The following is a 12,265-nucleotide window of genomic DNA, read 5'->3' on the forward strand; positions in this document are numbered from 1 at the left end:
AAAAATTCTGGGTTTTCAGTGACAGATACATTTGAGATTTCTCAGCTTCTTTGAGCTCTGTTCCAAAGGAATTTCTCCTTCTTCATTGGGGAATCAGTTTAAATCTCAGTGCAAGAAGCCATGTGGAAAATTGTATTCTGTTGATAGCAATAGATCCTAATTGGGGAAAATTTCCTTTCCTTTGAAGAAGAATCTTATATAATTTTTCAACTTGATAAGTGTTGAAAGGACAATTTAGCTGAGAACTTGTTAATTAAGTAAATAATTATTGTATGCAAATCAACTTAAGTAGTTCTGAGCTTTCAAAGATGAGCCGTGTGAAATATTGTGCCTGCTTCATTCTTCTCAAGAAGATAAAGTAGAAAATTACCTTTTCTCTGGTTAGGGAAAAATAAGCACAGCAGGGGTTATGCGTTGGGATTTTCAACAAGGTCATTACTCCTGTTCTTGCTCTGGTCCCTCCCAAGTGGGAGAGAACACTGTCACTATTAGGTCTGGCTGGGGCAGATCCCTATCCATCCTGCCCCTTCAATCACTCTTGGGATTACACATTTCTAGGTTCTTCAGTTTTTTTTTTTTTCATCGTTAACTAGTTTCTTCCCTGGTGGTCTTTTCCAATTCACCTATCATCTTTTCTCAATCACGACGTTCCCTGATTCCCTCCAAAAACAAAAACAAAAACAAAAACCAGACAAAAACCACAAAAGTATGTTCAGATGAATGAGTTTCTTTAAACTTTGCTTTATTGAACATCTACTATTTTCCCATGGCTGTTCAACAGCCCTTAACATATAAAATCAAAAGTGATAGGATTCCTGACCCTTAGGAAAAATCTTCTTGCTCTTTTTGGTGTATCTTTCTCCAGTTAGAGAAAAACTAGTCTTGGGCTTTGGATTGAATTTGAGTTAACATACCTAAATCTCTCTTCACACTTATTTTTTTTTATTATTATGGACATTTAAAAATAGATTTAAATATAAAATGTCTTCATGATTAAGTTTACATGGTATCTCAGGAAGATGTTACATCATGTCATTTGAATGAAGAGTAAATTAATTTTATGAAGCTCATCATTTAAGTCCTTGGTATTACGTATAGCAAGAAAGCTAACTCCTTTTGACAGGTGTCTATATTTGCTTGCCAAATCGGATGGACGTCACCTAGAAAACCAAGGCAAAGGAGCCCACAGAGAGGAGGACGTAGAGTCTTTTCTTTCAGTTGTGTCTGTCTTACTTCTTAAAAAAAAAAAAAAAAACTTAAAACAAAAAACTGTTCCTAGTATTGCATGAAGAATCATAGGAATATCAGACAGTATTGCTATAATGTTTTAGGCTTACAAAAAAATGATATCTGACTCAGGCAAAACTTAAAAAAGCCAACACCTCCCAAATATAGAAATGCAGGGGAATTTTAATATATTTTTGCAAGCATTAGGTCAGCTCTCCTTGCAGAGATTACCAACTACTCAGCAAGTTCTAGGCAAGGATTTATCATCATCATGACCCCAAATAATGACCTTATTATGAATTTAGTAATTACCTTGGTTGTATCCAAATCAAAATGGGTTTATCTGGTAATGAAATGTCTACTGTTGAACCTAAAGTGGAAAGAATAACAGAGAAATATAAATTATAGTGGTAGATATATAAGTGTAGTGAGTCATCTTTCGGAGACACTCTTAGAAAATTTAGACTGAATGGGGTTGAGAATTTTTCCACTGAATCTCAGTGTGTAGCACCTGTTTACTGTGGAATATTGTCTTAGGATTGGAAACACTTATGAATAATTGACAGGTGTTTTGCTTTAGCATTAATGGCTGTACATATTTATTTATAATGCTTAAAGAAGAAGAATTGTTATAATACTAACTATATTTTCATCTGTTAATGCTTGCCCATATGTAACCTTGTCCTCCTTCTTCAACCTGCTTAAAGCTTTTGGGATTCATTTATTTACAGCAATCAAGTACAGGAAGTCCCTTTCTTAAAAGTGGGTTAGGTTCTCAAAGTTTGTAAACAATTATTTGGAAAGTTAGGATAATTAGGTTCACTGAGGAAAATACTTTGAACATGGCTGATTTGTATAAGCTATTGCTGAAAACTTTTTCCCCCCACAGGAAAAGTATAATATATGAGTTGGGTTCCTAGACTAGTTCTTTAAATTGGTTTAAACTATGAATAGTTAGAACTTATTATTTTTGTAAGAGAAACAAATAAAGGACAATGACAATATTATTGGAATAATGGTACTGTAATTAAGCAGAAAGGAAACAGACTATTCATTGTTGGCCTTATTTGTCATGTTGTGAGAGGTCACCAGATGGCCATACATTTTTTGGGTGATTTAAGTGGAGTTAATGGTGGTGGGGAAAGTATAATGGGATGCTCTCAAAGTTTTGTTCAGGGGTCTGGTATGGTAGTTGGCTGGGTAGGGGACACTGGAGGAGTCTAGTTCACACCCAACATTGGAGTCAGGGTGTAGTGACCTTGGACGGAAATGTTAGACAAGGCTTAGCTTCAGGTGGAAGAAAACAAAGAGGAACCAGCACCTGCCTGGTCTGCCAGGGCTAAGGAAGTATCCTCACAGAAGAGCATTCCCAGGGTAGACAGGGTAAGGGGGTAGAGAGGAAAACAAACCTGTTTTCTGGTGAAGGATTTAGGAAAAGGGAGAAACAGGCCAACCTGACAGCAGGTTCTGTAGCTAATGTGGGACCTCAAGTAGCTGGCAGCCAGGATCCCCATCAGCTGCCTCTCGGTGAAACAAGTTCTCACCTGCCCATGTTCTGGGCATTTCTTGTGTGGGTTCAAAGCAAGCTGTTGGACAGCTTCACGTTCCTGGGGAGTGAGCCTTCTTGGGGAGTGAGCACTGGCATCATTATTTTCACTCAGCAGAAGCTGAGGTAGAGAAACACTTAAGTCAGTGGCAGTAAATTTGAGTATTAATATATTTTTTTCAATGATGAGCATGAAATGATTGATACAAACTCTGCAGATAATGTTAGCCTGGCCTGCTGGATTTTTAAAAGGGTATCATAATACAACAGCAGCAAAAGAACCAGGAATAGCTACCCTCTGTGGAGTGCTTACTCCATGATTGACATTTAATGTGCTAAATTCTTCATGTACTTATCTAAGTTTATTTGTTACTCCAAAAAAAAAAACCACACTATGTATAATTTTATAACTTTCTTTTTTTCATTTAGCAAAATAGAACATTGCTATGTAGCAAGAAAATATATATACATATCATCTAAATATTTGTGTAGTATTCTATTCCTGGACACAATAGTTTATTCAACCAAGACCTTAATGTTTTCTCTGAAGATTTCTCTTTGTCTTTCAGCATTTTTACCTGATGTATCTAGGTGTGGATTTGCATTTATCCTACCTGGGGTTAGTTGAGATTCTTGGACATGTAAATTAACATATTTCATCAAACTTGATCAGACTTGGGAGGCTTTCAGCCCTTCTTTTTTTGAGTATTTTTTTCTCCTATTTTGCCTCTTTCCTATCTTTCCGGTTTTCCCACTGTGTGTATGCTGGTGTGTTTTCTGATTTCCCACATGCTCTGATGCAATGATCATTTTTCTTCATTTTTCTCTCTGTTCTTCAGATTGCATAATATCTGTCAGCCTATCTTCAAGTTCACTGATTCTTTCTTCTGCTAGTTAAAATCTACTGTTGAGCCCCTCTGAGGAACTTTTTGTTTAAGTTATTGTACTTTTCAACTCCAGAATTTCTATTTGATTTTTAAAATAATTTCTCTCTGTTTACTGATATTCTCCATTTGATGTGACCTTTTATCATACTTTACTTCTTTAAGTAGTTTCCTTTAGTTCATTGAACATATTTAAAATGACTGCTTGGAAATCCTTTTCTGTTAAATCTGACATCTGAGCTCTCTCAATTAGTTTATGTAGCCTGCTGTTTTCCCCCACGTATCAATCATTCTTTCCTGTTTATTTGCGTGTCTCATAATTGGTGAAAACTGGACATTTTAGATGATATATTGGAGCAACTCTGGACACTTACTCTCCCCACTCCCCCACCTCTCTGGGGCTTGTTATTATTTGCTTGTTTATTCACCTAGTGAATAAACCCCTTTAATTTTGGTAAGACTGATTATGGCAAAATAATTACTATGTGCCTTCTGAGTCTAGGTCATAAAAGGTTGACAACGGTTCTGTCTGATTCCCTTGAGATCCTTGCTCTTGGAATTCAACTATGGTGTTGTGAGGAAGTCTGTGTAGCAGACTGGGAGTACAGTGTAGAAGGAATCAAGACCTCTGGGCTTTAGCCCTGGCTGAGCTTCTACATAATGGCCAACACCAATCAGCCAATCATGTGAGTGACTTGGAAATGGATCTTCCAGCCTCAACTGAGGTTGCCCAGCAAATGCTGTGGGGCGAAGATTCAAGACCTTCCTGTCAATTTCTGAGAGAATAGATTCATGAGCAAAATTATTGACTCTTGTTGTTTTAAGGCACTAAGTTTTGAGATGCTTTATTATTTATAGTGGTGAGTAGAACAGGGCTTTGTCAGGAGGACAATAAGCAGAGTTGAGACACAGCCTGTAGTCTGGGTCTCCGTTATGACAAGCTGGCACTGTTCATTTTCTTTATTTTGAGAAGTTCAAGAAATGGCTGGAGAGGAGGCCACACTTCTTGTGCCAGGAAAGCAGTCTGCTACCCTCCTTGCAAGTGCATTTGATGGATGGATCCCGAGAACCTGGGCCTCAGTTGAGAGACTGGACCAGCAGCTTTTCCATGTGCCTCAGACTCTCCCACCACTCCACCTGGCTTCCCTTCTCCCGCTCATCCCAGCCCTGGACCACCTTCTGACTCCAGCACCATCTCTCCATCACTCACATAACTCAGTGGCATGTGGCAGCCAACTCAGACCAGCTCGCAAGGCTCTGCTATCCACATCTCTTCTCAACCCCACAGAAATCAATAAATGCTACAAATCAGGTTATACCTTTCCACCCAGAAAGCCAGTTTACCTCTTGCCCATGGGTTGTTCACAGAAAGAAAGAAATATCAAGACTTGTAAGTTCTTCACAGACGTAGAGAATGGACATGTGAACCTGGGGTGGAAGGGGAGGGTGGGACGAATTGGGGGATTAGGTTTGACATATATACACTACCATGTGTACAATAGATATCTAGTGGAAACCTGCTGTAGATCACCAGGGATCTCAGTTCGGTGCTCTGTGATGACATAGATGGGTGGGATGGGGTGGGGGAGTTCCAAGAGGGAGGGGATATATGTATACATATAGCTGATTCACTTCACTGTACAGCAGAAACTAACACAACATTGTAAAGAAATTATACTCCAATTAAAAAAAAAAGATGTGTAAGTTCTGGTCTTTGTCCTCAAAAGATTGGCAGCCGCAAACAAATTGTCATATGTTGTTATAGTGCAATACAAGGAGTGTGTGCATTGCTCTGGTGTGTAAAGGAGTGAGTGATTCACTGCTAGGGTGAGGGTGCAGAGCATCAGCTACAGCCTCAGAGTGTGGATAATGCTGCTTAGGACAGGGAAGGATGGAGAAAAGTTTGGCAAAATGCCTTTCAGGAAGAAAGATCCAGTGCCCATCACTGAAGGTAGGGGATGCCCACTGTGGGGGGAGGGGTGGACTGTGCAGGGAAAGAGGCTGGCCCAAAGAGCCATTTCCCCTCAGCCTTCTCCCTCACAATGGACCTCAAATGTATGTGTTTGCAGTTATATCCAAATGAGTTTATATATGTTAAAGGTATTAATCTAGTAAATGTAAAATTTTCATAATATATCATACTTTTTGAAACTCTGTTTTGGTATTTTTTCATTTTAGAAAATACACTGAGAATTTGAAAGTAGTTGCAAGTGACCTGGGCCTTCTCTGACTCCTGAAAGCCCCTGGGAGCACTGTAATGACATGGAAGAGTAGTAATGCTCGTTGTCCTCCGACTCACTGAGGACGAAGTGTGTGTGTGTGTGTGTGTGTGTGTGTGTGTGTGTGTGTGGCAATAAATACACGAGGCTGAGGAGGCAGTCAGTGTTCACGTGGTGAATGACCCATGGAGCCATGCAAAGGAGCTTGGACTTTACCTTCTGTGGGATGAGAAGCTGCTGAAAGCTGTTAAACAAGGGGATGGTATATAAGTCAGCTTTGTTGAAATAACAAAGAGCCCCAAAAATCTCAGGTACTTATAAAATGTATTTCATTTTCATGTTACATGAGGACTACACGTTACCTGAGCCTCTGTTCCAGGTTGCAAGACTGCTCTGCTCCTGCTCCAGTGCCCCAGGTCCAGGACTCAAGCTGTGTCCTGGTCTGGAATGAGCCTGCCTAGTGGTAAGACAGAGAGCAGGGGCTGTGCTATATCTGCACCTGCATGTGAAGCTTCCCCTTCATATCTCACACTAGAGACTGAGGAGATCATGTGGCCAACCCCAATATCAACAAGGAAGGAAGCCCACCCCCCAGGAGAAGGAAGGGGAAGGGATATTTGCAAAGAGTAGGCAATCTACCAGGAGAGACGGTCTTATAGTGATACCAGGCTCTGCGACAGAAAACAGACAGTAATGGGGAGAAGTCTGGTAGAGAAAAATGGGAGAAAGGCAGGCCTTCTGTTAATTTGGGGTATTCTGCTACTTCTGAGGCTCTGTCCATCTTAAAAGAGCCTCTGGAGACTATCAAAGATGATGAAAGCTGTTCACTCAAAGTGTAAATTATCTTTTTTTAAAAAAAATTTATTGGACTATAGTTGATTTACAATGTTGTGTTAGTTTCAGGTGTACAGCAAAGTGATTCAGTTATACATATACATGTATCTATTCTTTTTCAAATTCTTTTCCTATTTAGGTTGTTACATAATATTGAGCAGAGTTCCCTGTGCTATATGGTAGGTTCTTGTTGGTTATCCATTTTAAATATAGCAGTGTGTACAAATCAATGCCAAACTCTTTAACTATCTCTCCCCAACCTTCTCCCCTGGGAAACGTGAGTTCATTCTGTAAGTCTGTGAGTCTGTTTCTGTTTTGTAAATAAGTTCATTTGTATCTTTTTTTAAGATTCCACATATAAGCAATAACATACAATATTTCTCTTTCTCTGTCTGACTTACTTCACTCAGTATGACAATCTCTGGGTCCATCCATGTTGCTGCAAATGGCATTATTTCACTCTTTTTAATGGCTGAGTAATATTCCATTGTATTCCATTGTATATATGTACCACATCTTCTTTATCCATTCCTCTGTCGATGGACATTTAGGTTGAATCTGTGTCCTGACTATTGTAAGCAGTGCTGCAATGAACACTGGGGTGCATGTATCCTTTCGAACCATGTTTTTCTCTGGATATATGCCCAGGAGTGGGATTGCAGAATCATATGGTAGCTCTATTTTTAGTTTTTTAAGGGACCCCCATACTGTCCTCCATAGTGGCTGTACCAATTTATATTCCCACCAACAGTGTAGGAGAGTTCCCTTCTCTCCGCACCCTCTCCAGCATTTACTGTTTGTGGATTTTTTGATGATAGCCATTTTGACTGGTGTGAGGTGATATCTCACTGTAGTTTTGATTTACATTTTTCTAATAATTAGCGATGTTGAACATCTTTTCATTTGCCTCTTGGCTATCTGTATGTCTTCTTTGGAGAAATATCTATTCAGGTCTTCTGCCCATTTTTTGATTGGGTTGTTTGATTTGAGGATATTAAGCCACATGAGCTGTTTGTAAATTTTGTTGGTCACATCATTTGCAAATATTTTCTCCCATTCTTTGGGTTGTCTTTTCGTTTTGTTTATGGTTTCCTTTGCTGTGCAAAACTTTTAAGTTTAATTAGGTCCCATTTGTTTATTTTTTTAATTTCCATTACTCTGGGAGGTGGGTCAAAAAGATATTGCTGCAATTTATGTCAGAGAGTGTTCTGCCTATGTTTTCCTCTAAGAGTTTTATAGTGTCTTGTCTGACATTTAGGTCTTTAATCCATTTTGAACTTATTTTTGTGTATGGTGCTGAAGAATGTTCTAATTTAATTTTTTTACATGTACCTGTCCAGTTTTCCCAGCACCATTTATTGAAGAGACTGTCTTTCCACCATTGTTTACTCTTGCCTCCTTTGTCATAGATTAGTTGACCATAGGAATATGGGTTTATTTCTGGGCTTTCTATCCTGTTCCACTGATCTGTATTTCTATTTTTGTGCCAGTACCATACTCTTTTGATGACTGTAGCTTTGTGGTATAGTCTGAAGCCAGGGAGCCTGATTCCTTCAGCTCAATTTTTCTTTCTCAGGATTGTTTTGACTATTCGGGGTCTTTTGTGTCTCTATACAAATTTTAAGATTTTTTGTTCTGTGAAAAATACCATTCGTAATTTGATAGGGATTGCATTGAATCTGTAGATTTCCTTGGGTAGTATAGTCATTTTGACAATATTGATTCTTCCAATCCAAGAACATGGTATATCTTTCCATTTGTTTGTGTTGTCTTCAATTTCTTTCATCAGCGTCTTATAGTTTTTGGATTACAGGTTTTTGTCTCCTTAGGTAGGTTTATTCCTAGGTATTTTATTCTTTTCGATGCAATGGCAAATGGGATTGTTTTTTGAATTTCTCTTTCTGATCTTTCATTGTTAGTGTATAGAAATACAACAGACTTCTGTGTATTAATTTTGTAACCTGCAACTTGACCAAATTCATGGATGAGTTCTAGTAGTTTTCTGGTAGTGTCTTTAGGATTTTCTATGTGTAGTATCATGTCATCTGCAAACAGTGACAGTTTTACTTCTTCTTTTCCAATTTGTATTCCTTTTATTTCTTTTTCTTCTCTGATTGCCATAGGTAGGACTTCCAAAACTATGTTGAATAAAAGTGGTGAGACTGGACATCCTTGTTTGTTCCTGATCTTAGAGAAAATGCTTTCAGCTTTTCACCATTGAGTATGATGTTAGCTGTAGGTTTGTTGTATATGGCCTTTATTATGTTGAGGTAGGTTTCCTTTATGCCCACATTCTGGAGAATTTTTATCATAAATTGGTGTAGAATTTTGTCAAAAGCTTTTTCTGCATCTATTGAGATGATCATATGTTTTTTATTTTTCAGTTTGTTGGTGTGGTGTATCACAGTGATTGATTTGCAGGTATCAAGAAATCCTTGCATCTCTGGGATAAATCCCACTTGATCATGGTGTATGATCCTTTTAATGTATTGTTGATTTGCATTGCTAGTATTTTGCTGAGGATTTTTGCATCTCTATTCATCAGTGATATTGGTCTGTAATTTTCTTTTTTTGTAGTATCTTTGTCTGGTTTTGGTATCCTCATAGAATACCAAAGGTGTTGGTGGCCTCACAGAATGAGTTTGGGAATTTTCCTTCCTCTGCAATTTTTGGGAACAGTTTCAGAAAGATAAGTGTTTGCTCTTCTCTAAATGTTTGATAGAATTTGCCTATGAAGCCATCAGGTCCTGGCCTTTTGTTTGTTGGGAGTTTTTAAATCACAGTTTCAGTTTCAGTGCTTGTGATTGATCTGTTCATATTTTCGATTTCTTCCTAGTTCAGTCTTGGGAGATTGTACCTTTGTAAGAATTTGTCCATTTCTCCCAGGTTGTCCCTTTTATTGGCATACAGTTGCTTGTAGTAGTCTCTTATGATCCTTTGTATTTTTATGGTGTCAGTTGTAACATCTCCTTTTTCATTTCTAATTTTACTGATTTAAGTCCTCTCCTATTTTTCTTGATGAGTCTGGCTAAAGGTTTATCAACTTTGTTTATCTCTTCAGAGAACCAGCTTTTAGTTTCATTGATCTTTGCTATTGTTTTGTCTCTTTTTCACTTATTTCTGCTCTGATCTTTATGATTTCTTTCCTTCTGCTAACTTTGGGTTTTGTTTGTTCTTCTTTCTTTAGTTGCTTTAGGTGTAAAGTTAGGTCATTTATTTGACATTTTCTTATTTCCTGAGGTAAGATTGTATTTCTATAAACTTCCCTCTTAGAACTGCTTTTGCTGCATCCCACAGGTTTTGAATCATTGTACTTTCATTTTCATTTGTCTCTAGGTATTTTTTGATTTCCTCTTTGATTTCTTCAATGATCCATTGGTTGTTTAGTAGCATATTGTTTAGCCTCCACGTGTTTGTGTTTTCTTTTTTTTTTTTTTTACAGTTTTTTTCCTTGTAGTTTATTTCTAATCTCATGGCATTGTGGTCAGAAAAGATGCTTGATATGATTTCAATTTTCTTAAATTTACTGAGGCTTGCTTTTTGGCCCAGCATGTGGTCAATACTGGAGATTGTTCCATGTGCAAATGAGAAGAATTTGTATTCTGCTGCTTTTGGATGGATTGCTGTATAAATATCAATTAAGTTCATCTGATCTAATGTGTCATTTAAGTTCTGTGTTTCCTTATTGATTTTCTCTTTGGATGATCTGTCCATTGATGAAAGTGTGGTGTTAAAGTCCCCCACTATTTCTGTGTTACTGTTGATTTCTCCTTTTGTGGCTGTTAGTATTTGCCTTATATATTGAGGTGTTCCTATGTCGGGTGCATATATATTTACATTGTTATATCTTCTTCTTGGATTGATCCCTTGCTCATTATGTAGTGTCCTTCCTTGTCTCTTGTAACAGTCTTTATTTTAAAGTCTATTTTGTCTGATGTGAGTATTGCTACTCCAGGTTTCCTTTGATTTCCATTTGCATGGAATACCTTCCTCCATACCCTCACTTTCAGTCTGTGTGTGTCTCTAGGTCTGACGTTGGTCTCTTGTAGGTATCATATATATGGGTCTTGTTTTTGTATCCATTCAGCCAGTCTATGTCTTTTGGTTGGAGTATTTAATCCATATACATTTATATGTTCCTATTGCCGTTTTCTTAATTGTTTTGGGTTTGTTTTTGTAGGTCTTTTTTCTTCCATTCCTCTTTTGTTTTCTTCTCTTGTGGTTTGAAGACCATCTTTAGTGTGGTTTTTGGGTTGCTTTTTCTTTTTTGTGTCTGTATCTATTGTAGTTTTTGGGTTTGCTGTTCCCATGAGGTTTTGATATAGCAGTCTATATATGTGCAAGGTTGTTTTAAGTTGCTGGTCTCTTTCTCTGCCTAGAGAACTTCCTTTAGACATTAGCCTGTTTGGTGGTGCTGAATTCTCTTAGCTTTTGCTTGTCTGTAAAGCTTTTGATTTTTCTGTCAAATCTGAATGAGAACCCTGCTGGGTAGAGTCTTCCCTTTCATCACTTTAAATATAATGTGCTGCTCCCTTCTGGCCTGCAGAATTTCTGCTGAGAAATCAGCTGATAACCTTATGGGAGTTCCTTTGTATGTTATTTGTCATTTTTCTCTTGTTGCTTTTAATATTTTTTCTTTGTCTTTGATTTTTGTCAATTTCATTACTATGTGTCTCGGCATGTTCCTCCTCAGGTTTATCCTGCCTGGGACTCTCTGCACTCCTGGACTTGGTTGACTGTTTCCTTTCCCATGTTAAGGAAGTTTTCAGCTATTATCTCTTCACATATTTTCTCAGGTCCATTCTCTCTCTCTTCTCGTTCTGGGATGCCTATAATGCAAATGTTGGTGCATTTAATGTTGTCCCAGAAATCTCTTAGAGTGTCTTCATTTCTTTTCATTCTTTTTTCTTTATTCTGTTCCATGGCAGTGATTTCCACCATTCTGTCTTCCAGGTCCCTTATTAATTCCTCTGTTTCAGTTATTCTACTATTGATTCTTTCTAGTGTATTTTTAATTTCAGTTATTGTATTGTTCATCTCTGTTTGTCTGTTCTTTAGTTTTCTACGTCTTTGCTAAACATTCCTTACACCTTCTCAATCCTTGCTTCCATTCTTTTCCAAGATCCTGGATCATCTTCACTATCATTATTCTGAATTCTTTTTCTGGAAGGTTGCCTATCTCCACTTCACTTAGTTGTTTTTCTGGGGTTTTATCTTGTTCCTTCATCTGGGACATATTCTTCTGCCGTTTGATTCTTTCTAACTTTCTGTGATTGTGGTTTCTGTTCCACAGGCTGCAGGATTGTAGTTCTTGCTTCTGCTGTCTGCCCTCTGGTGGATGAGGCTATCCAAGAGGCTTGTGCAAGCTTCCTGATGGGAGGGACTGGTGGTGGGTAGAGCTGGGTCTTGTCCCTGGTGGGCAGGGCTGTGCGCAATAAAACTTTAATCCCCTGTCTGCTTATGGATGGAGCTGTGTTCCCTCCCTGTTTCTTGTTTTGCCTGAGGTGTCCCAGCACTGGAGCCTACAGGCTGTTTTGTGGGGCTAATGGCAGCCT

The 12,265-nt window shown here is 38.2% G+C and overlaps 1 protein-coding gene across 1 annotated transcript in view; it reads left to right on the top strand.

The window, feature by feature from the left end:
- Positions 1-12,265, top strand: part of NEK11 (NIMA related kinase 11) — a 158,448-nt gene that overhangs the window by 76,992 nt on the left and 69,191 nt on the right.

This window comes from Mesoplodon mirus (assembly GCF_964341445.2).
Source record: "Mesoplodon mirus genome assembly, chromosome: 6".
NCBI classification, from domain to species: domain Eukaryota; kingdom Metazoa; phylum Chordata; class Mammalia; order Artiodactyla; family Ziphiidae; genus Mesoplodon; species Mesoplodon mirus.